The sequence below is a fragment of the Dendronephthya gigantea genome, unplaced genomic scaffold (assembly GCF_004324835.1).
Source record: "Dendronephthya gigantea isolate DGI-Jeju-01 unplaced genomic scaffold, DenGig_1.0 000057F, whole genome shotgun sequence".
In the NCBI taxonomy this organism is placed as follows: Eukaryota; Metazoa; Cnidaria; class Anthozoa; order Malacalcyonacea; family Nephtheidae; genus Dendronephthya; species Dendronephthya gigantea.
The window spans coordinates 1-18,589 of record NW_021163067.1 but is presented as its reverse complement, the minus strand read 5'-3'; the positions used below and the strand labels follow the sequence as shown (position 1 = coordinate 18,589).

General features: G+C 35.1%; 40 non-coding genes and 33 pseudogenes across 40 annotated transcripts; all 73 read right to left on the bottom strand.

Annotated features, from left to right (window-relative positions):
* Window positions 1–81: 81 nt before the first annotated feature.
* On the bottom strand, window positions 82–200 carry LOC114529650 (annotated as a pseudogene).
* A 120-nt stretch (window positions 201–320) lies between these two features.
* LOC114529627 lies at window positions 321–438 on the bottom strand (annotated as a pseudogene).
* Window positions 439–557: 119 nt separating this feature from the next.
* Window positions 558–676, bottom strand: LOC114529676. Its single transcript, XR_003687672.1, has one exon. It is a non-coding gene; the product is annotated as a 5S ribosomal RNA (ribosomal RNA).
* A 122-nt stretch (window positions 677–798) lies between these two features.
* Window positions 799–920, bottom strand: LOC114529659 (annotated as a pseudogene).
* A 123-nt stretch (window positions 921–1,043) lies between these two features.
* On the bottom strand, window positions 1,044–1,162 carry LOC114529675. Its single transcript, XR_003687671.1, has one exon. It is a non-coding gene; the product is annotated as a 5S ribosomal RNA (ribosomal RNA).
* Window positions 1,163–1,285: 123 nt separating this feature from the next.
* Window positions 1,286–1,404, bottom strand: LOC114529674. Its single transcript, XR_003687670.1, has one exon. It is a non-coding gene; the product is annotated as a 5S ribosomal RNA (ribosomal RNA).
* A 123-nt stretch (window positions 1,405–1,527) lies between these two features.
* Window positions 1,528–1,646, bottom strand: LOC114529672. The gene has a single exon (XR_003687669.1). It is a non-coding gene; the product is annotated as a 5S ribosomal RNA (ribosomal RNA).
* A 122-nt stretch (window positions 1,647–1,768) lies between these two features.
* On the bottom strand, window positions 1,769–1,887 carry LOC114529628 (annotated as a pseudogene).
* A 121-nt stretch (window positions 1,888–2,008) lies between these two features.
* On the bottom strand, window positions 2,009–2,127 carry LOC114529671. Its single transcript, XR_003687668.1, has one exon. It is a non-coding gene; the product is annotated as a 5S ribosomal RNA (ribosomal RNA).
* A 118-nt stretch (window positions 2,128–2,245) lies between these two features.
* LOC114529669 lies at window positions 2,246–2,364 on the bottom strand. The gene has a single exon (XR_003687666.1). It is a non-coding gene; the product is annotated as a 5S ribosomal RNA (ribosomal RNA).
* Window positions 2,365–2,488: 124 nt separating this feature from the next.
* On the bottom strand, window positions 2,489–2,607 carry LOC114529681. Its single transcript, XR_003687677.1, has one exon. It is a non-coding gene; the product is annotated as a 5S ribosomal RNA (ribosomal RNA).
* A 123-nt stretch (window positions 2,608–2,730) lies between these two features.
* LOC114529685 lies at window positions 2,731–2,849 on the bottom strand. Its single transcript, XR_003687681.1, has one exon. It is a non-coding gene; the product is annotated as a 5S ribosomal RNA (ribosomal RNA).
* Window positions 2,850–2,969: 120 nt separating this feature from the next.
* Window positions 2,970–3,088, bottom strand: LOC114529638 (annotated as a pseudogene).
* Window positions 3,089–3,209: 121 nt separating this feature from the next.
* Window positions 3,210–3,328, bottom strand: LOC114529668. Its single transcript, XR_003687665.1, has one exon. It is a non-coding gene; the product is annotated as a 5S ribosomal RNA (ribosomal RNA).
* Window positions 3,329–3,449: 121 nt separating this feature from the next.
* On the bottom strand, window positions 3,450–3,568 carry LOC114529667. Its single transcript, XR_003687664.1, has one exon. It is a non-coding gene; the product is annotated as a 5S ribosomal RNA (ribosomal RNA).
* A 123-nt stretch (window positions 3,569–3,691) lies between these two features.
* Window positions 3,692–3,807, bottom strand: LOC114529632 (annotated as a pseudogene).
* Window positions 3,808–3,924: 117 nt separating this feature from the next.
* Window positions 3,925–4,042, bottom strand: LOC114529709. Its single transcript, XR_003687705.1, has one exon. It is a non-coding gene; the product is annotated as a 5S ribosomal RNA (ribosomal RNA).
* A 123-nt stretch (window positions 4,043–4,165) lies between these two features.
* Window positions 4,166–4,282, bottom strand: LOC114529656 (annotated as a pseudogene).
* Window positions 4,283–4,372: 90 nt separating this feature from the next.
* On the bottom strand, window positions 4,373–4,491 carry LOC114529699. Its single transcript, XR_003687695.1, has one exon. It is a non-coding gene; the product is annotated as a 5S ribosomal RNA (ribosomal RNA).
* Window positions 4,492–4,615: 124 nt separating this feature from the next.
* LOC114529666 lies at window positions 4,616–4,734 on the bottom strand. The gene has a single exon (XR_003687663.1). It is a non-coding gene; the product is annotated as a 5S ribosomal RNA (ribosomal RNA).
* A 123-nt stretch (window positions 4,735–4,857) lies between these two features.
* Window positions 4,858–4,976, bottom strand: LOC114529680. Its single transcript, XR_003687676.1, has one exon. It is a non-coding gene; the product is annotated as a 5S ribosomal RNA (ribosomal RNA).
* Window positions 4,977–5,098: 122 nt separating this feature from the next.
* Window positions 5,099–5,217, bottom strand: LOC114529665. The gene has a single exon (XR_003687662.1). It is a non-coding gene; the product is annotated as a 5S ribosomal RNA (ribosomal RNA).
* A 123-nt stretch (window positions 5,218–5,340) lies between these two features.
* Window positions 5,341–5,458, bottom strand: LOC114529633 (annotated as a pseudogene).
* A 122-nt stretch (window positions 5,459–5,580) lies between these two features.
* Window positions 5,581–5,696, bottom strand: LOC114529663 (annotated as a pseudogene).
* Window positions 5,697–5,818: 122 nt separating this feature from the next.
* Window positions 5,819–5,937, bottom strand: LOC114529689. Its single transcript, XR_003687685.1, has one exon. It is a non-coding gene; the product is annotated as a 5S ribosomal RNA (ribosomal RNA).
* Window positions 5,938–6,058: 121 nt separating this feature from the next.
* On the bottom strand, window positions 6,059–6,176 carry LOC114529616 (annotated as a pseudogene).
* Window positions 6,177–6,300: 124 nt separating this feature from the next.
* On the bottom strand, window positions 6,301–6,419 carry LOC114529687. The gene has a single exon (XR_003687683.1). It is a non-coding gene; the product is annotated as a 5S ribosomal RNA (ribosomal RNA).
* Window positions 6,420–6,541: 122 nt separating this feature from the next.
* Window positions 6,542–6,660, bottom strand: LOC114529612 (annotated as a pseudogene).
* A 124-nt stretch (window positions 6,661–6,784) lies between these two features.
* Window positions 6,785–6,903, bottom strand: LOC114529708. The gene has a single exon (XR_003687704.1). It is a non-coding gene; the product is annotated as a 5S ribosomal RNA (ribosomal RNA).
* Window positions 6,904–7,023: 120 nt separating this feature from the next.
* Window positions 7,024–7,141, bottom strand: LOC114529643 (annotated as a pseudogene).
* Window positions 7,142–7,265: 124 nt separating this feature from the next.
* LOC114529701 lies at window positions 7,266–7,384 on the bottom strand. The gene has a single exon (XR_003687697.1). It is a non-coding gene; the product is annotated as a 5S ribosomal RNA (ribosomal RNA).
* A 124-nt stretch (window positions 7,385–7,508) lies between these two features.
* LOC114529658 lies at window positions 7,509–7,627 on the bottom strand. Its single transcript, XR_003687661.1, has one exon. It is a non-coding gene; the product is annotated as a 5S ribosomal RNA (ribosomal RNA).
* Window positions 7,628–7,748: 121 nt separating this feature from the next.
* LOC114529615 lies at window positions 7,749–7,866 on the bottom strand (annotated as a pseudogene).
* A 122-nt stretch (window positions 7,867–7,988) lies between these two features.
* LOC114529646 lies at window positions 7,989–8,107 on the bottom strand. The gene has a single exon (XR_003687660.1). It is a non-coding gene; the product is annotated as a 5S ribosomal RNA (ribosomal RNA).
* Window positions 8,108–8,227: 120 nt separating this feature from the next.
* Window positions 8,228–8,344, bottom strand: LOC114529618 (annotated as a pseudogene).
* A 119-nt stretch (window positions 8,345–8,463) lies between these two features.
* On the bottom strand, window positions 8,464–8,582 carry LOC114529634. Its single transcript, XR_003687659.1, has one exon. It is a non-coding gene; the product is annotated as a 5S ribosomal RNA (ribosomal RNA).
* A 121-nt stretch (window positions 8,583–8,703) lies between these two features.
* Window positions 8,704–8,822, bottom strand: LOC114529622. Its single transcript, XR_003687658.1, has one exon. It is a non-coding gene; the product is annotated as a 5S ribosomal RNA (ribosomal RNA).
* A 120-nt stretch (window positions 8,823–8,942) lies between these two features.
* On the bottom strand, window positions 8,943–9,061 carry LOC114529700. The gene has a single exon (XR_003687696.1). It is a non-coding gene; the product is annotated as a 5S ribosomal RNA (ribosomal RNA).
* Window positions 9,062–9,181: 120 nt separating this feature from the next.
* On the bottom strand, window positions 9,182–9,300 carry LOC114529611. Its single transcript, XR_003687657.1, has one exon. It is a non-coding gene; the product is annotated as a 5S ribosomal RNA (ribosomal RNA).
* A 122-nt stretch (window positions 9,301–9,422) lies between these two features.
* On the bottom strand, window positions 9,423–9,541 carry LOC114529698. The gene has a single exon (XR_003687694.1). It is a non-coding gene; the product is annotated as a 5S ribosomal RNA (ribosomal RNA).
* A 122-nt stretch (window positions 9,542–9,663) lies between these two features.
* On the bottom strand, window positions 9,664–9,782 carry LOC114529704. The gene has a single exon (XR_003687700.1). It is a non-coding gene; the product is annotated as a 5S ribosomal RNA (ribosomal RNA).
* A 116-nt stretch (window positions 9,783–9,898) lies between these two features.
* LOC114529693 lies at window positions 9,899–10,017 on the bottom strand. The gene has a single exon (XR_003687689.1). It is a non-coding gene; the product is annotated as a 5S ribosomal RNA (ribosomal RNA).
* Window positions 10,018–10,139: 122 nt separating this feature from the next.
* Window positions 10,140–10,258, bottom strand: LOC114529692. The gene has a single exon (XR_003687688.1). It is a non-coding gene; the product is annotated as a 5S ribosomal RNA (ribosomal RNA).
* Window positions 10,259–10,372: 114 nt separating this feature from the next.
* On the bottom strand, window positions 10,373–10,491 carry LOC114529682. The gene has a single exon (XR_003687678.1). It is a non-coding gene; the product is annotated as a 5S ribosomal RNA (ribosomal RNA).
* A 123-nt stretch (window positions 10,492–10,614) lies between these two features.
* On the bottom strand, window positions 10,615–10,733 carry LOC114529619 (annotated as a pseudogene).
* A 123-nt stretch (window positions 10,734–10,856) lies between these two features.
* LOC114529630 lies at window positions 10,857–10,975 on the bottom strand (annotated as a pseudogene).
* A 124-nt stretch (window positions 10,976–11,099) lies between these two features.
* Window positions 11,100–11,218, bottom strand: LOC114529683. The gene has a single exon (XR_003687679.1). It is a non-coding gene; the product is annotated as a 5S ribosomal RNA (ribosomal RNA).
* Window positions 11,219–11,341: 123 nt separating this feature from the next.
* LOC114529631 lies at window positions 11,342–11,460 on the bottom strand (annotated as a pseudogene).
* Window positions 11,461–11,773: 313 nt separating this feature from the next.
* On the bottom strand, window positions 11,774–11,892 carry LOC114529705. The gene has a single exon (XR_003687701.1). It is a non-coding gene; the product is annotated as a 5S ribosomal RNA (ribosomal RNA).
* A 123-nt stretch (window positions 11,893–12,015) lies between these two features.
* On the bottom strand, window positions 12,016–12,134 carry LOC114529606. The gene has a single exon (XR_003687653.1). It is a non-coding gene; the product is annotated as a 5S ribosomal RNA (ribosomal RNA).
* A 123-nt stretch (window positions 12,135–12,257) lies between these two features.
* On the bottom strand, window positions 12,258–12,376 carry LOC114529617 (annotated as a pseudogene).
* A 123-nt stretch (window positions 12,377–12,499) lies between these two features.
* LOC114529652 lies at window positions 12,500–12,618 on the bottom strand (annotated as a pseudogene).
* Window positions 12,619–12,741: 123 nt separating this feature from the next.
* Window positions 12,742–12,860, bottom strand: LOC114529609. The gene has a single exon (XR_003687656.1). It is a non-coding gene; the product is annotated as a 5S ribosomal RNA (ribosomal RNA).
* A 313-nt stretch (window positions 12,861–13,173) lies between these two features.
* On the bottom strand, window positions 13,174–13,292 carry LOC114529644 (annotated as a pseudogene).
* Window positions 13,293–13,415: 123 nt separating this feature from the next.
* Window positions 13,416–13,534, bottom strand: LOC114529697. Its single transcript, XR_003687693.1, has one exon. It is a non-coding gene; the product is annotated as a 5S ribosomal RNA (ribosomal RNA).
* Window positions 13,535–13,657: 123 nt separating this feature from the next.
* On the bottom strand, window positions 13,658–13,776 carry LOC114529649 (annotated as a pseudogene).
* A 123-nt stretch (window positions 13,777–13,899) lies between these two features.
* LOC114529613 lies at window positions 13,900–14,018 on the bottom strand (annotated as a pseudogene).
* A 123-nt stretch (window positions 14,019–14,141) lies between these two features.
* Window positions 14,142–14,260, bottom strand: LOC114529607. The gene has a single exon (XR_003687654.1). It is a non-coding gene; the product is annotated as a 5S ribosomal RNA (ribosomal RNA).
* A 123-nt stretch (window positions 14,261–14,383) lies between these two features.
* LOC114529691 lies at window positions 14,384–14,502 on the bottom strand. Its single transcript, XR_003687687.1, has one exon. It is a non-coding gene; the product is annotated as a 5S ribosomal RNA (ribosomal RNA).
* Window positions 14,503–14,625: 123 nt separating this feature from the next.
* LOC114529637 lies at window positions 14,626–14,744 on the bottom strand (annotated as a pseudogene).
* A 364-nt stretch (window positions 14,745–15,108) lies between these two features.
* LOC114529660 lies at window positions 15,109–15,225 on the bottom strand (annotated as a pseudogene).
* A 123-nt stretch (window positions 15,226–15,348) lies between these two features.
* Window positions 15,349–15,467, bottom strand: LOC114529640 (annotated as a pseudogene).
* A 123-nt stretch (window positions 15,468–15,590) lies between these two features.
* LOC114529642 lies at window positions 15,591–15,709 on the bottom strand (annotated as a pseudogene).
* Window positions 15,710–15,832: 123 nt separating this feature from the next.
* Window positions 15,833–15,951, bottom strand: LOC114529702. The gene has a single exon (XR_003687698.1). It is a non-coding gene; the product is annotated as a 5S ribosomal RNA (ribosomal RNA).
* A 122-nt stretch (window positions 15,952–16,073) lies between these two features.
* Window positions 16,074–16,192, bottom strand: LOC114529655 (annotated as a pseudogene).
* Window positions 16,193–16,314: 122 nt separating this feature from the next.
* LOC114529645 lies at window positions 16,315–16,433 on the bottom strand (annotated as a pseudogene).
* Window positions 16,434–16,745: 312 nt separating this feature from the next.
* Window positions 16,746–16,864, bottom strand: LOC114529639 (annotated as a pseudogene).
* Window positions 16,865–16,986: 122 nt separating this feature from the next.
* On the bottom strand, window positions 16,987–17,105 carry LOC114529623 (annotated as a pseudogene).
* A 313-nt stretch (window positions 17,106–17,418) lies between these two features.
* On the bottom strand, window positions 17,419–17,537 carry LOC114529695. The gene has a single exon (XR_003687691.1). It is a non-coding gene; the product is annotated as a 5S ribosomal RNA (ribosomal RNA).
* A 123-nt stretch (window positions 17,538–17,660) lies between these two features.
* Window positions 17,661–17,779, bottom strand: LOC114529636 (annotated as a pseudogene).
* Window positions 17,780–17,902: 123 nt separating this feature from the next.
* On the bottom strand, window positions 17,903–18,021 carry LOC114529661 (annotated as a pseudogene).
* Window positions 18,022–18,144: 123 nt separating this feature from the next.
* LOC114529670 lies at window positions 18,145–18,263 on the bottom strand. Its single transcript, XR_003687667.1, has one exon. It is a non-coding gene; the product is annotated as a 5S ribosomal RNA (ribosomal RNA).
* A 123-nt stretch (window positions 18,264–18,386) lies between these two features.
* On the bottom strand, window positions 18,387–18,502 carry LOC114529664 (annotated as a pseudogene).
* Between the last annotated feature and the right edge of the window lie 87 nt (window positions 18,503–18,589).

The window sequence follows — 18,589 nt, the reverse complement described above, 5'->3', positions numbered from 1 at the left end:
TTTGGATAAAATAAAAAAAATATTCCTTTTGGGAAAATTGATCAAGTGCATTGAAAAATTTTTTATTGATAAATCAAAAGGAGCCTACTACACGAAGTATTCCTAAGATGTCACCCACCCAAGTACTAACTTCGCCCGACTTGTTTTGACTTTGGTGATCAGACGAGAACCAGTGCTTTCCAAGTGATATGGACGTAGACATCGCCTTTGAGAAAACAAGAACTTTTGATCTATGAATATTTTTGGATAAAATAAAAAAAAATATTCCTTTTGGGAAAATTAATGAAGTACTTAAATAATTTTCTTAATAAATCAAAAGGAGCCTACGACACGAAGTATTCCTAAGAGGTCACCCACCCAAGTACTAACTTCGCCCGACTTGTTTTAACTTTGGTGATCAGACGAGAACAGTGCTTTCCAAGTGGTATGGACGTAGACATCGCCTTTGAGAAAACAAAGCTTTTGATCTATGAAATTTTTGGATAAATTAAAAAAATATTCCTTTTGGGAAAATTGATGAGTACATTGAAATAATTTTCTATTAATAAATCAAAAGGAGCCTACGACACGAAGTATTCCTAAGAGGTCACCCACCCAAGTACTAACTTCGCCCGACTTGTTTTAACTTTGGTGATCAGACGAGAACCAGTGCTTTCCAAGTGGTATGGACGTAGACATCGCCTTTGAGAAAACAAGAGCTTTTGATCTATGAATATTTTTGGATAAAATTAAAAAAATATTCCTTTTGGGAAAATTGATGAGTACATTGAAATAATTTTCTATTAATAAATCAAAAGGAGCCTACGACACGAAGTATTCCTAAGAGGTCACCCACAAGTACTAACCCCTGACCGCCCGACTTGTTTTAACTTTGGTGATCAGACGAGAACCAGTGCTTTCCAAGTGGTATGGACGTAGACATCGCCTTTGAGAAAAAAGAGCTTTTGATCTATGAATATTTTTGGATAAAATTAAAAAAAATATTCCTTTTGGGAAAATTGATGAAGTACATTGAAATAATTTTCTATTAATAAATCAAAAGGAGCCTACGACACGAAGTATTCCTAAGAGGTCACCCACCCAAGTACTAACTTCGCCCGACTTGTTTTAACTTTGGTGATCAGACGAGAACCAGTGCTTTCCAAGTGGTATGGACGTAGACATCGCCTTTCAGAAAACAAGAGCTTTTGATCTATGAATATTTTTGGATAAAATTAAAAAAAATATTCCTTTTGGGAAAATTGATGAGTACATTGAAATAATTTTCTATTAATAAATCAAAAGGAGCCTACGACACGAAGTATTCCTAAGAGGTCACCCACCCAAGTACTAACTTCGCCCGACTTGTTTTAACTTTGGTGATCAGACGAGAACCAGTGCTTTCCAAGTGGTATGGACGTAGACATCGCCTTTGAGAAAACAAGAGCTTTTGATCTATGAATATTTTTGGATAAAATTAAAAAAAATATTCCTTTTGGGAAAATTGATGAGTACATTGAAATAATTTTCTATTAATAAATCAAAAGGAGCCTACGACACGAAGTATTCCTAAGAGGTCACCCACCCAAGTACTAACTTCGCCCGACTTGTTTTAACTTTGGTGATCAGACGAGAACCAGTGCTTTCCAAGTGGTATGGACGTAGACATCGCCTTTGAGAAAACAAGAGCTTTTGATCTGAATATTTTGGATAAATTAAAAAAAATATTCCTTTTGGGAAAATTGATGAATTACATTAAAATAATTTTCTATTGAAATAAATCAAAAGGAGCCTACGACATGAAATATTCCTAAGAGGTCACCCACCCAAGTACTAACTTCGCCCGACTTGTTTTAACTTTGGTGATCAGACTAGAACCAGTGCTTTCCAAGTGGTATGGACGTAGACATCGCCTTTGAGAAAACAAGAGCTTTTGATCTATGAAATTTTTGGATAAAATTAAAAAAATATTCCTTTTGGGAAAATTGATGAGTACATTGAAATAATTTTCTATTAATAAATCAAAAGGAGCCTACGACACGAAGTATTCCTAAGAGGTCACCCACCCAAGTACTAACTTCGCCCGACTTGTTTTAACTTTGGTGATCAGACGAGAACCAGTGCTTTCCAAGTGGTATGGACGTAGACATCGCCTTTGAGAAAACAAGAGCTTTTGATCTTGAATATTTTGGATAAAATTAAAAAAATATTTTTTGGGAAAATTGATGAGTACATTGAAATAATTTTCTATTAATAAATCAAAAGGAGCCTACGACACGAAGTATTCCTAAGAGGTCACCCACCCAAGTACTAACTTCGCCCGACTTGTTTTAACTTTGGTGATCAGACGAGAACCAGTGCTTTCCAAGTGGTATGGACGTAGACATCGCCTTTGAGAAAACAAGAGCTTTTGATCTATGAATATTTTTGGATAAAATTAAAAAAAATATTCCTTTTGGGAAAATTGATGAAGTACATTGAAATAATTTTCTATTAATAAATCAAAAGGAGCCTACGACACGAAGTATTCCTAAGAGGTCACCCACCAAAGTACTAACTTCGCCCGACTTGTTTTAACTTTGGTGATCAGACGAGAACCAGTGCTTTCCAAGTGGTATGGACGTAGACATCGCCTTTGAGAAAACAAGAGCTTTTGATCTATGAATATTTTTGGATAAAATTAAAAAAAATATTCCTTTTGGGAAAATTGATGAGTACATTGAAATAATTTTCTATTAATAAATCAAAAGGAGCCTACGACACGAAGTATTCCTAAGAGGTCACCCACCCAAGTACTAACTTCGCCCGACTTGTTTTAACTTTGGTGATCAGACGAAAACCAGTGCTTTCCAAGTGGTATGGACGTAGACATCGCCTTATAGAAAACAAGAGCTTTTGATCTAATATTTTTGGATAAAATTAAAAAAATATTCCTTTTGGGAAAATTGATGAAGTACATTGAAATAATTTTCTATTAATAAATCAAAAGGAGCCTACGACACGAAGTATTCCTAACAGGTCACCCACCCAGGTACTAACTTCGCCCGACTTGTTTCAACTTTGGTGATCAGACGAGGACCAGTGCTTTCCAAGTGGTATGGACGTAGACATCGCCTTTGAGAAAACAAGAGCTTTTGATCTATGAATATTTTTGGATAAAATTAAAAAAATATTCTTTTGGGAAAATTGATGAGTACATTGAAATAATTTTTTATTAATAAATCAAAAGGAGCCTACGACACGAAGTATTCCTAAGAGGTCACCCACCCAAGTACTAACTTCGCCCGACTTGTTTTAACTTTGGTGATCAGACGAGAACCAGTGCTTTCCAAGTGGTATGGACGTAGACATCGCCTTTCAGAAAAACAAGAGCTTTTGATCTATGAATATTTTTGGATAAATTAAAAAAAATATTCCTTTTGGGAAAATTGATGAGTACATTGAAATAATTTTCTATTTAAATCAAAAGGAGCCTACGACACGAAGTATTCCTAAGAGGTCACCCACCCAAGTACTAACTTCGCCCGACTTGTTTTAACTTTGGTGATCAGACGAGAACCAGTGCTTTCCAAGTGGTATGGACGTAGACATCGCCTTTCAGAAAACAAGAGCTTTTCATCTATGAATATTTTGGATAAAATTAAAAAAAATATTCCTTTTGGGAAAATTGATGAAATACATTAAAATAATTTTCTATTAATAAATCAAAAGGAGCCTACGACACGAATTCCTAAGAGGTCACCCACCCAAGTACTAACTTCGCCCGACTTGTTTTAACTTTGGTGATCAGACGAGAACCAGTGCTTTCCAAGTGGTATGGACGTAGACATCGCCTTTGAAAACAAGAGCTTTTGATCTAAATATTTTTGGATAAAATTAAAAAAATATTCCTTTTGGGAAAATTGATGAAGTACATTGAAATAATTTTCTATTTAAATCAAAAGGAGCCTACGACACGAAGTATTCCTAAGAGGTCACCACCCAAGTACTAACTTCGCCCGACTTGTTTTAACTTTGGTGATCAGACGAGAACCAGTGCTTTCCAAGTGGTATGGACGTAGACATCGCCTTTGAGAAAACAAGAGCTTTTGATCTATGAATATTTTTGGATAAAATTAAAAAAATATTCCTTTTGGGAAAATTGATGAAGTACATTGAAATAATTTTCTATTAATAAATCAAAAGGAGCCTACGACACGAAGTATTCCTAAGAAGTCACCCACCCAAGTACTAACTTCGCCCGACTTGTTTTAACTTTGGTGATCAGACGAGAACCAGTGCTTTCCAAGGGGTAAGCACTGGTTTGCTGATCAAATAGATAAAAAAAAAAATATTCCTTTTGGGAAAATTGATGAAGTACATTGAAATAATTTTCTATTGATAAATCAAAAGGAGCCTACGACACAAGGTATTCCTAAGAGGTCACCCACCCAAGTACTAACTTCGCCCGACTTGTTTTAACTTTGGTGATCAGACGAGAACCAGTGCTTTCCAAGTGGTATGGACGTAGACATCGCCTTTGAGAAAACAAGAGCTTTTGATCTATGAATATTTTTGGATAAAATTAAAAAAAATATTCCTTTTGGGAAAATTGATAAAGTACATTGAAATAATTTTCTATTAATAAATCAAAAGGAGCCTACGACACGAAGTATTCCTAAGAGGTCACCCACCCAAGTACTAACTTCGCCCGACTTGTTTTAACTTTGGTGATCAGACGAGAACCAGTGCTTTCCAAGTGGTATGGACGTAGACATCGCCTTTCAGAAAACAAGAGCTTTTGATCTGTAAATATTTTTGAATAAAATTAAAAAAATATTCCTTTTGGGAAAATTGATGAAGAACATTGAAATAATTTTCTATTAATAAATCAAAAGGAGCCTACGACACGAAGTATTCCTAAGAGGTCACCCACCCAAGTACTAACTTCGCCCGACTTGTTTTAACTTTGGTGATCAGACGAGAACCAGTGCTTCCCAAGTGGTATGGACGTAGACGTCGCCTTTCAGAAAAAAAGAGCTTTTGATCTATGAGAATTTTTGGATAAATCTAAAAAAATATTCCTTCTGGGAAAATTGATGAGTACATTGAAATAATTTTCTATTAATAAATCAAAAGGAGCCTACGACACGAAGTATTCCTAAGAGGTCACCCACCCAAGTACTAACTTCGCCCGACTTGTTTTAACTTTGGTGATCAGACGAGAACCAGTGCTTTCCAAGTGGTATGGACGTAGACATCGCCTTTCAGAAAACAAGAGCTTTTGATCTGTGAATATTTTTGGATAAAATTAAAAAAATATTCCTTTTGGGAAAATTGATGAAGTACATTGAAATAATTTTCTATTAATAAATCAAAAGGAGCCTACGACACGAAGTATTCCTAAGAGGTCACCCACCCAAGTACTAACTTCACCGACTTGTTTTAACTTTGGTGATCAGACGAGAACCAGTGCTTTCCAAGTGGTATGGACGTAGACATCGCCTTTGAGAAAAAAGAGCTTTTGATCTATGAATATTTTTGGATAAAATTAAAAAAAATATTCCTTTTGGGAAAATTGATGAGTACATTGAAATAATTTTCTATTAATAAATCAAAAGGAGCCTACGACACGAAGTATTCCAAGAGGTCACCCACCCAAGTACTAACTTCGCCGACTTGTTTTAATTTGGTGATCAGACAAGAACCAGTGCTTTTCAAGTGGTATGGACGTAGATGTCGCCTTTGAGAAAACAAAAGCTTTTGATCTATGAATATTTTTGGATAAATCTAAAAAAATATTCCTTTTGGGAAAATTGATGAGTACATTGAAATAATTTTCTATTAATAAATCAAAAGGAGCCTACGACACGAAGTATTCCAAAGAGGTCACCCATCCAAGTACTAACTTCGCCCGACTTGTTTTAACTGTGGTGATCAGACGAGAACCAGTGCTTTCCAAGTGGTATGGACATAGACGTCGCCTTAGAGAAAACAAAAGCTTTAGATCTATGAATATTTTTGGATAAAATAAAAAAATATTCCTTTTGGGAAAATTGATCAAGTGCATTGAAAAATTTTCTATTAATAGATCAAAAGGAGCCTACGACACGAAGTATTCCTAAGAGGTCACCCACCCAAGTACTAACTTCGCCCGACTTGTTTTAACTTTGGTGATCAGACGAGACCAGTGCTTTCCAAGTGGTATGGACGTAGACATCGCCTTTGAGAAAACAAGAGCTTTTGATCTATGAATATTTTTGGATAAAATTAAAAAAAATATTCCTTTTGGGAAAATTGATGATGTACATTGAAATAATTTTCTATTAATAAATCAAAAGGAGCCTACGACACGAAGTATTCCTAAGAGATCACCCACCCAAGTACTAACTTCGCCCGACTTGTTTTAACTTTGGTGATCAGACGAGAACCAGTGCTTTCCAAGTGGTATGGACGTAGACATCGCCTTTGAGAAAACAAAAGCTTTTGATCTATGAATATTTTTGGATAAATCTAAAAAAATATTCCTTTTGGGAAAATTGATGAGTACATTGAAATAATTTTCTATTAATAAATCAAAAGGAGCCTACGACACGAAGTATTCCTAAGAGGTCACCCACCCAAGTACTAACTTCGCCCGATTTTTTTTAACTTTGGTGATCAGACGAGAACCAGTGCTTTCCAAGTGGTATGGACGTAGACATCGCCTTTCAGAAAACAAGAACTTTTGATCTATGAATATTTTTGAATAAATTAAAAAAAAATATTCCTTTTGGGAAAATTGATGAAGTACATTGAAGTTATTTTCATTTAATAAATCAAAAGGAGCCTACGACACGAAGTATTCCTAAGAGGTCACCCACCCAGGTACTAACTTCGCCCGACTTTTTTTAACTTTGGTGATCAGACGAGAACCAGTGCTTTCCAAATGGTATGGACGTAGACATCGCCTTGAGAAAACAAGAGCTTTGATCTATGAATATTTTTGGATAAATTAAAAAAAATATTCCTTTTGGGAAAATTGATGAGTATATTGAAATAATTTTCTATTAATAAATCAAAAGGAGCCTACGACACGAAGTATTCCCAAGAGGTCACCCACCCAAGTACTAACTTCGCCCGATTTTTTTTAACTTTGGTGATCAGACGAGAACCGGCTTTCCAAAGTGGTATGGACGTAGACATCGCCTTTCAGAAAACAAGAACTTTTGATCTATGAATATTTTTGGATAAAATAAAAAAAAATATTCCTTTTGGGAAAATTGATGAAGTACATTGAAATAATTTTCTATTAATAAATCAAAAGGAGCCTACGACACGAAGTATTCCTAAGAGGTCACCCACCCAAGTACTAACTTCGCCCGACTTTTTTTAACTTTGGTGATCAGACGAGAACCAGTGCTTACCAAGTGGTATGGACGTAGACATCGCCCTTGAGAAAAGAAGAGCTTCTGATCTATAAATATTTTTGGATAAAATAAAAAAAAATATTCCTTTTGGGAAAATTGATGAAGTACATTGAAATAATTTTCTATTAATAAATCAAAAGGAGCCTACGACACGAAGTATTCCTAAGAGGTCACCCACCCAAGTACTAACTTCGCCCGACTTGTTTTAACTTTGGTGATCAGACGAGAACCAGTGCTTTCCAAGTGGTATGGACGTAGACATCGCCTTTCGAAAACAAGAGCTTTTGATCATGAATATTTTTGGATAATTAAAAAAAATATTCCTTTTGGGAAAAATTGATGAAGTACATTGAAATAATTTTCTATTAATAAATCAAAAGGAGCCTACGACACGAAGTATTCCTAAGAGGTCACCCACCCAAGTACTAACTTCGCCCGACTTGTTTTAACTTTGGTGATCAGACGAGACCAGTGCTTTCCAAGTGGTATGGACGTAGACATCGCCTTTAGAGAAACAAGAGCTTTTGATCTATGAATATTTTTGGAAAAATTAAAAAAAATATTCCTTTTGGGAAAATTGATGAGTACATTGAAATAATTTTCTATTAATAAATCAAAAGGAGCCTACGACACGAAGTATTCCTAAGAGGTCACCCACCCAAGTACTAACTTCGCCCGACTTGTTTTAACTTTGGTGATCAGACGAGAACCAGTGCTTTCCAAGTGGTATGGACGTAGACATCGCCTTTCAGAAAACAAGAGCTTTTGATCTATGAATATTTTTAAATAAATAAAAAAATATTCCTTTTGGGAAAATTGATGAGTACATTGAAATAATTTTCTATTAATAAATCAAAAGGAGCCTACGACACGAAGTATTCCTAAGAGGTCACCCACCCAAGTACTAACTTCGCCCGACTTGTTTTAACTTTGGTGATCAGACGAACCAGTGCTTTCCAAGTGGTATGGACGTAGACATCGCCTGAGAAACAAGAGCTTTTGATCTATGAATATTTTTGGATAAATTAAAAAAAATATTCCTTTTGGGAAAATTGATGAGTACATTGAAATAATTTTCTACTAATAAATCAAAAGGAGCCTACGACACGAAGTATTCCTAAGAGGTCACCCACCCAAGTACTAACTTCGCCCGACTTGTTTTAACTTTGGTGATCAGACGAGAACCAGTGCTTTCCAAGTGGTATGGACGTAGACATCGCCTTTGAGAAACAAGAGCTTTTGATCTATGAATATTTTGGATAAAATTAAAAAAAATATTCCTTTTGGGAAAATTGATGAGTACATTGAAATAATTTTCTATTAATAAATCAAAAGGAGCCTACGACACGAAGTATTCCTAAGAGGTCACCCACCCAAGTACTAACTTCGCCCGACTTGTTTTAACTTTGGTGATCAGACGAGAACCAGTGCTTTCCAAGTGGTATGGACGTAGACATCGCCTTTGAAACAAGAGCTTTTGATCTATGAATATTTTTGGATAAAATTAAAAAAAATATTCCTTTTGGGAAAATTGATGAGTACATTGAAATAATTTTCTATTAATAAATCAAAAGGAGCCTACGACACGAAGTATTCCTAAGAGGTCACCCACCCAGATACTAACTTCGCCCGACTTGTTTTAACTTTGGTGATCAGACGAGAACCAGTGCTTACCAAGTGGTATGGACGTAGACATCGCCCTTGAGAAAACAAGAGCTTTTGATTATGAATATTTTTGGATAAATTAAAAAAATATTCCTTTTGGGAAAATTGATGAGTACATTGAAATAATTTTCTATTAATAAATCAAAAGGAGCCTACGACACGAAGTATTCCTAAGAGGTCACCCACCCAAGTACTAACTTCGCCCGACTTGTTTTAACTTTGGTGATCAGACGAGAACCAGTGCTTTCCAAGTGGTATGGACGTAGACATAGCCTTTGAGAAAACAAGAGCTTTTCATCTTTGAATATTTTTGGATAAATTAAAAAAAATATTCCTTTTGGGAAAATTGAAGAGTACATTGAAATAATTTTCTACTAATAAATCAAAAGGAGCCTACGAAACGAAGTATTCCTAAGAGGTCACCCACCCAAGTACTAACTTCGCCCGACTTGTTTTAACTTTGGTGATCAGACGAGAACCAGTGCTTTCCAAGTGGTATGGACGTAGACATCGCCTTTCAGAAAACAAGAGCTTTTGATCTATGAATATTTTTGGATAAATCTAAAAAAATATTCCTTTTGGGAAAATTGATGAGTATATTGAAATAATTTTCTATTAATAAATCAAAAGGAGCCTACGACACGAAGTATTCCTAAGAGGTCACCCACCCAAGTACTAACTTCGCCCGACTTGTTTTAACTTTGGTGATCAGACGAGAACCAGTGCTTTCCAAGTGGTATGGACGTAGACATCGCCTTTCAAAAACAAGAGCTTTTGATCTGAATATTTTTGGAAATTAAAAAAATATTCCTTTTGGGAAAATTGATGAGTATATTGAAATAATTTTCTATTAATAAATCAAAAGGAGCCTACGACACGAAGTATTCCTAAGAGGTCACCCACCCAAGTACTAACTTCGCCCGACTTGTTTTAACTTTGGTGATCAGACGAGAACCAGTGCTTTCCAAGTGGTATGGACGTAGACATCGCCTTTGAGAAAAAAGAGCTTTTGATCTATGAATATTTTTGGATAAAATTAAAAAAAATATTCCTTTTGGGAAAATTGATGAGTACATTGAAATAATTTTCTATTAATAAATCAAAAGGAGCCTACGACACGAAGTATTCCTAAGAGGTCACCCACCCAAGTACTAACTTCGCCCGACTTGTTTTAACATTGGTGATCAGACGAGAACCAGTGCTTTCCAAGTGGTATGGACGTAGACATCGTTTGAGAAAAAGAGCTTTTGATCTATGAAATTTTTGATAAATTAAAAAAAATATTCTTTTGGGAAAATTGATGAGTACATTGAAATAATTTTCTATTAATAAATCAAAGGAGCCTACGACACGAAGTATTCCTAAGAGGTCACCCACCCAAGTACTAACTTCGCCCGACTTGTTTTAACTTTGGTGATCAGACGAGAACCAGTGCTTTCCAAGTGGTATGGACGTAGACATCGCCTTTGAGAAAACAACAGGTTTTGATCTATGAATATTTTTGGATAAAATTAAAAAAAATATTCCTTTTGGGAAAATTGATAAGTACATTGAAATAATTTACTATTGTTAAATCAAAAGGAGCCTACGAGACGAAGTATTCCTAAGAGGTCACCCACCCAAGTACTAACTTCGCCCGATTTGTTTTAACTTTGGTGATCAGACGAGAACCAGTGCTTTCCAAGTGGTATGGACGTAGACATCGCCTTTGAGAAAACAACAGGTTTTGATCTATGAATATTTTTGGATAAAATTAAAAAAAATATTCCTTTTGGGAAAATTGATGAGTACATTGAAATAATTTTCTATTAATAAATAAAAAGAAGCCTACGACACGAAGTATTCCTAAGAGGTCACCCACCCAAGTACTAACTTCGCCCGACATGTTTTAACTTTGGTGATCAGACGAGAACCAGTTTTTTCCAAGTGGTATGGAGGTAGACATCGCCTTTGAGAAAAAAAGAGCTTTTGATCTATGAATATTTTTGGATAAAATTAAATTAAATATTCCCTTTGGGAAAACTGAAGAGTACATTGAAATAATTTTCTATTAATAAATAAAAAAGGAGCCTACGACACGAAATATTCCTAAGAGGTCACCCACCCAAGTACTAACTTCGCCCGACTTGTTTTAACTTTGGTGATCAGACGAGAACCAGTGCTTTCCAAGTGGTATGGACGTAGACATAGCCTTTGAGAAAACAAGAGCTTTTGATCTATGAATATTTTTGGATAAAATTAAATTAAATATTCCCTTTTGGAAAACTGAAGAGTACATTGAAATAATTTTCTATTAAAATATCAAAAGGAGCCTACGACACGAAGTATTTCGAAGAGGTCACCCACCCAAGTACTAACTTCGCCCGACTTGTTTTAAATTTGGTGATCAGACGAGAACCAGTAATTTCCAAGTGGTATGGACGTAGACGTCGCCTTTGAGAAAACAAGAGCTTTTGATCTATGAATATTTTTGGATAAAATTAAAAAAAATATTCTTTTTGGGAAAATTGATGAGTATTCCTAAGAGGTCACCCACCCAAGTACTAACTTCGCCTGACTTGTTTTAACTTTGGTGATCAGACGAGAACCAGTGCTTTCAAAGTGGTATGGATGTAGACATCGCCTTTGAGAAAACAACAGGTTTTGATCTATGAATATTTTTGGATAAAATTGAAAAAAATATTCCTTTTGGGGAAATTGATGAGTACATTGAAATAATTTTCTATTAATAAATCAAAAGGAGCCTACGACACGAAGTATTCCTAAGAGGTCACCCACCCAAGTACTAACTTCGCCCGATTTGTGTTAACTTTGGTGATCAGACGAGAACCAGTGCTTTCCAAGTGGTATGGACGTAGACATCGCCTTTGAGAAAACAACAGGTTTTGATCTATGAATATATTTGGATAAAATTAAAAAAAATATTCCTTTTGGGAAAATTGATGAGTACATTGAAATAATTTTCTATTAATAAATCAAAAGAAGCCTACGACACGAAGTATTCCTAAGAGGTCACCCACCCAAGTACTAACTTCGCCCGACATGTTTTAACTTTGGTGATTAGACGAGAACCAGTGCTTTCCAAGTGGTATGGACGTAGACATCGCCTTTGAGAAAACAAGAGCTTTTGATTTATGAATATTTTTGGATAAAATTAAAAAAAATATTCCTTTTGGGAAAATTGATGAGTACATTGAAATAATTTTGTATTAAAAAATCAAAAGGAGCCTACGACACGAAGTATTCTTAAGAGGTCACCCACCCAAGTACTAACTTCGCCCGACTTGCTTTAACTTTGGTGATCAGACGAAAACCAGTAATTTCCAAGTGGTATGGACGTAGACGACGCCTTTGAGAAAACAAGAGCTTTTGATCTATGAATATTTTTGGATAAAATTAAAAAAAATATTCCTTTTGGGAAAATTGATGAGTACATTGAAATAATTTTCTATTATTAAATCAAAAGGAGCCTACAACACGAAGTATTCCTAAGAGGTCACCTACCCAAGTTCTAACTTCGCACGACTTGTTTTAACTTTGGTGATCAGACGAGAACCAGTGCTTTCCAAGTGGTATGGACGTAGACATAGCCTTTGAGAAAACAAGAGCTTTTGATCTATGAATATTTTTGGATTAAATTAAATTAAATATTCCCTTTGGGAAAACTGAAGAGTACATTGAAATAATTTTCTATTAATAAATCAAAAGGAGCCTACGACACGAAGTATTCCTAAGAGGTCACCCACCCAAGTACTAACTTCGCCCGACTTGTTTTAAATTTGGTGATCAGACGAGAACCAGTAATTTCCAAGAGGTATGGACGTAGACGTCGCCTTTGAGAAAACAAGAGCTTTTGATCTATGAATATTTTTGGATAAAATTAAAAAAAATATTCCTTTTGGGAAATTTGATGAGTTTTCCTAAGAGGTCACCCACCCAAGTACTAACTTCGCCCGACTTGTTTTAACTTTGGTGATCAGACGAGAACCAGTGCTTTCAAAGTGGCATGGACGTAGACATCGCCTTTGAGAAAACAACAGGTTTTGATCTATGAATATTTTTGGATAAAATTAAAAAAAATATTCCTTTTAGGAAAATTGATGAGTACTTTGAAATAATTTTCTATTAATAAATTAAAAGAAGCCTACGACAGGAAGTATTCCTAAGAGGTCACCCACCCAAGTACTAACTTCGCCCGACATGTTTTAACTTTGGTGATTAGACGAGAACCAGTGCTTACCAAGTGGTATGGACGTAGACATCGTTTTTGAGAAAACATGAGCTTTTGATTTATGAATATTTTTGGATAAAATTAAAAAAAATATTCCTTTTGGGAAAATTGATGAGTACATTGAAATATTTTTTTATTAATAAATCAAAAGGAGCCTACGACACGAAGTATTCCTAAGAGGTCACCCACCCAAGTACTAACTTCGCCCGACTTGTTTTAACTTTGGTGATCAGACGAGAACCAGTAATTTCCAAGTGGTATGGACGTAGACGACGCCTTCGAGAAAACAAGAGCTTTTGATCTATGAATATTTTTGGATAAAATTAAAAAAAATATTCGTTTTGGGAAAATTGATGAGTACATTGAAATAACTTTCTATTATTAAATCAAAAGGAGCCTACAACACGAAGTATTCCTAAGAGGTCACCTACCCAAGTTCTAACTTCGCTCGACTTGTTTTAACTTTGGTGATCAGACGAGAACCAGTGCTTTCCAAGTGGTATGGACGTAGACATAGTCTTTGAGAAAACAAGAGCTTTTGATCTATGAATATTTTTTGATAAAATTAAATTAAATATTCCCTTTGGGAAAACTGAAGAGTACATTGAAATAATTTTCTATTAATAAATCAAAAGGAGCCTACGACACGAAGTATTCCTAAGAGGTCACCCTCCCAAGTACTAACTTCGCCCGACTTGTTTTAAATTTGGTGATCAGACGAGAACCAGTGCTTTCCAAGTGGTATGGACGTAGACATCGCCTTTGAAACAACAAGAGCTTTTGATCTATGAATATTTTTGGATAAAATTAAAAAAAAAATTCCTTTTCGGAAAATTGATGAGTACATTGAAATAATTTTCTATTAATAAATCAAAAGGAGCCTACGACACGAAGTATTCCTAAGAGGTCACCCACCCAAGTACTAACTTCGCCCGACATGTTTTAAATTTGGTGATCAGACGAGAACCAGTGCTTTCCAAGTGGTATGGACGTAGACATCGCCTTTGAGAAAACAACAGGTTTTGATCTATGAATATTTTTGGATAAAATTTAAAAAAATATTCCTTTTGGGAAAATTGATGAGTACATTGAAATAATTTTCTATTATTAAATCAAAAGGAGCCTACGACACGAAGTATTCCTAAGAGGTCACCCACCCAAGTACTAACTTCGCCCGATTTGTTTTAACTTTGGTGATCAGACGAGAACCAGTGCTTTCCAAATGGTATGGACGTAGATATCGCCTTTGAGAAAACAACAGGTTTTGATCTATGAATATTTTTGGATAAAATTAAAAAAAATATTCCTTTTGGGAAAATTGATGTGTATATTGAAATAATTTTCTATTAATAAATCAAAAGGAGCCTACGACACGAAGTATTCCTAAGAGGTCACCCACCCAAGTACTAACTTCGCCCGATTTGTTTTAACTTTGGTGATCAGACGAGAACCAGTAATTTCCAAGTGGTATGGACCTAGACGTCGCCTTTGAGAAAACAAGAGCTTTTGATCTATGAATATTTTTGAATAAAATTAAAAAAATATTCCTTTTGGGAAAATTGATGAGTACATTGAAATAATTTTCTATTATTAAATCAAAAGGAGCCTACAACACGAAGTATTCCTAAGAGGTCACCTACCCAAGTTCTAACTTCGCTCGACTTGTTTTAACTTTAGCGATCAGAAAAGAACCAGTGCTTTCCAAGTTGTATGGACGTAGACATAGCCTTTGAAAAAAGAAGAGCTTTTGATCTATGAATATTTTTGGATAAAATTAAATTAAATATTCCCTTTGGGAAAACTGAAGAGTACATTGAAATAATTTTCTATTAATAAATCAAAAGGAGCCTACGACACGAAGTATTCCTAAGAGGTCACTCACCCAAGTACTAACTTCGCCGACTTGTTTTAATTTGGTGATCAGACGAGAACCAGTGCTTTCCAAGTGGTATGGACGTAGACATCGCCTTTGAGAAAACAAGAGCTTTTGATCTATGAATATTTTTGGATAAAATTAAAAAAAATATTCCTTTTGGGAAAATTGATGAGTACATTGAAATAATTTTCTATTATTAAATCAAAAGGAGCCTACAACACGAAGTATTCCTAAGAGGTCACCTACCCAAGTTCTAACTTCGCCCGACTTGTTTTAACTTTGGTGATCAGACGAGAACCAGTGCTTTCCAAGTGGTATGGACGTAGTCATAGCCTTTGACAAAACAAGAGCTTTTGATCAATGAATATTTTTCGATAAAATTAAATTAAACATTCCCTTTGGGAAAACTGAAAAGTACATTGAAATAATTTTCTATTAATAAATCAAAGGGAGCCTACGACACGAAGTATTCCTAAGAGGTTACCCTCCCAAGTACTAACTTCGCCCGACTTGTTTTAAATTTGGTGATCAGACGAGAACCAGTAATTTCCAAGTGGTATAGACGTAGACGTCGCCTTTGAGAAAACAAGAGCTTTTGATCTATGAATATTTTTGGATAAAATTAGATTAAATATTCCCTTTGGGAAAACTGAAGAGTACATTGAAATAATTTTCTATTAATAAATCAAAAGGAGCCTACGACACGAAGTATTCCTAAGAGGTCACCCACCCAAGTACTAACTTCGCCCGACTTGTTTTAAATTTGGTGATCAGACGAGAACCAGTGCTTTCCAAGTGGTATGGACGTAGACATCGCCTTTGAGACAACAAGAGCTTTTGATCTATGAATATTTTTGGATAAAATAAAAAAAAAATTCCTTTTCGGAAAATTGATGAGTACATTGAAATAATTTTCTATTATTAAATCAAAAGGAGCCTACAACACGAAGTATTCCTAAGAGGTCACCTACCCAAGTTCTAACTTCGCTCGACTTGTTTTAACTTTAGTGATCAGACGAGAACCAGTGCTTTCCAAGTGGTATGGACGTAGTCATAGCCTTTGAGAAAACAAGAGCTTTTGATCAATGAATATTTTTGGATAAAATTAAATTAAATATTCCTTTGGGAAAACTGAAAAGTACATTGAAATAATTTTCTATTAATAAATCAAAGGGAGCCTAAGACACGAAGTATTCCTAAGAGGTCACCCTCCCAAGTACTAACTTCGCCCGACTTGTTTTAAATTTGGTGATCAGACGAGAACCAGTAATTTCCAAGTGGTATGGACGTAGACGTCGCCTTTGAGAAAACAAGAGCTTTTGATCTATGAATATTTTTGGATAAATTAAAAAAAATATTCCTTTTGGGAAAATTGATGAGTATTCCTAAGAGGTCACCCACCCAAGTACTAACTTCGCCCGACTTGTTTTAACTTTGGTGATCAGACGAGAACCAGTGCTTTCAAAGTGGTATGGACGTAGACATCGCCTTTGAGAAAACAACAGGTTTTGATCTATGAATATTTTTGGATAAAATTAAAAAAAATATTCCTTTTGGGCAAATTGATGAGTACATTGAAATAATTTTCTATTAATAAATCAAAAGGAGCCTACGACAAGTAGTATTCCTAAGAGGTCACCCACCCAAGTACTAACTTCGCCCGACATGTTTTAACTTTGGTGATTAGACGAGAACCAGTGCTTTCCAAGTGGTATGGACGTAGACATAGCCTGTGAGAAAACAAGAGCTTTTGATCTATGAATATTTTTGGATAAAATTAAATAAATATTCCCTTTGGGAAAACTGAAAAGTACATTGAAATAATTTTCTATTAATAAATCAAAAGGAGCCTACGACACGAAGTATTCCTAAGAGGTCACCCTCCCAAGTACTAACTTCGCCCGACTTATTTTAAATTTGGTGATCAGACGAGAACCAGTAATTTCCAAGTGGTATGGTCGTAGACGTCGCCTTTGAGAAAACAAGAGCTTTTGATCTATGAATATTTTTGGATAAAATTAAAAAAAATATTCCTTTTGGGAAAATTGATGAGTATTCCTAAGAGGTCACCGACCCAAGTACTAACTTCGCCCGACTTGTTTTAACTTTGGTGATCAGACGAGAACCAGTGCTTTCAAAGTGGTATGGACATAGACATCGCCTTTGAGAAAACAACAGGTTTTGATCTATGAATATTTTTGGATAAAATTAAAAAAAATATTCCTTTTTGGCAAATTGATGAGTACATTGAAATAATTTTCTATTAATAAATCAAAAGGAGCCTACGACACGAAGTATTCCTAAGAGGTCACCCACCCAAGTACTAACTTCGCCCGACTTCTTTTAACTTTGGTGATCAGACGAGAACCAGTGCTTTCCAAGTGGTATGGACGTAGACATCGCCTTTGAGAAAACAAGAGCTTTTGATCTATGAATACTTTTGGATAAATTTAAAAAAAATATTCCTTTTGGGAAAATTGATGAGTACATTGAAATAATTTTCTATTAATAAATCAAAAGGAGCCTACGACACGAAGTATTCCTAAGAGGTCACCCACCCAAGTACTAACTTCGCCCGATTTGTTTTAACTTTGGTGATCAGACGAGAACCAGTAATTTCCAAGTGGTATGGACCTAGACGTCGCCTTTGAGAAAACAAGAGATTTTGATCTATGAATATTTTTGAATAAAATTAAAAAAAATATTTCTTTTGGGAAAATTGATGAGTACATTGAAATAATTTTCTATTATTAAATCAAATGGAGCCTACAACACGAAGTATTCCTAAGAGGTCACCTACCCAAGTTCTAACTTCGCTCGACTTGTTTTAACTTTAGCGATCAGAAAAGAACCAGTGCTTTCCAAGTGGTATGGACGTAGACATAGCCTTTGAAAAAACAAGAGCTTTTGATCTATGAATATTTTTGGATAAAATTAGATTAAATATTCCCTTTGGGAAAACTGAAGAGTACATTGAAATAATTTTCTATTAATAAATCAAAAGGAGCCTACGACACGAAGTATTCCTAAGAGGTCACCCACCCAAGTACTAACTTCGCCCGACTTGTTTTAACTTTGGTGATCAGACGAGAACCAGTGCTTTCCAAGTGGTATGGACGTAGACATCGCCTTTGAGAAAACAAGAGCTTTTGATCTATGAATATTTTTGGATAAAATTAAAAAAAAAATTCCTTTTCGGAAAATTGATGAGTACATTGAAATAATTTTCTATTATTAAATCAAAAGGAGCCTACAACACGAAGTATTCCTAAGAGGTCACCACCCAAGTCTAACTTCGCCGACTTGTTTTAACTTTAGTGATCAGACGAGAACCAGTGCTTTCCAAGTGGTATGGACGTAGTCATAGCCTTTGACAAAACAAGAGCTTTTGATCAATGAATATTTTTCGATAAAATTAAAAAATATTCTTTTGGGAAAACTAAAAGTACA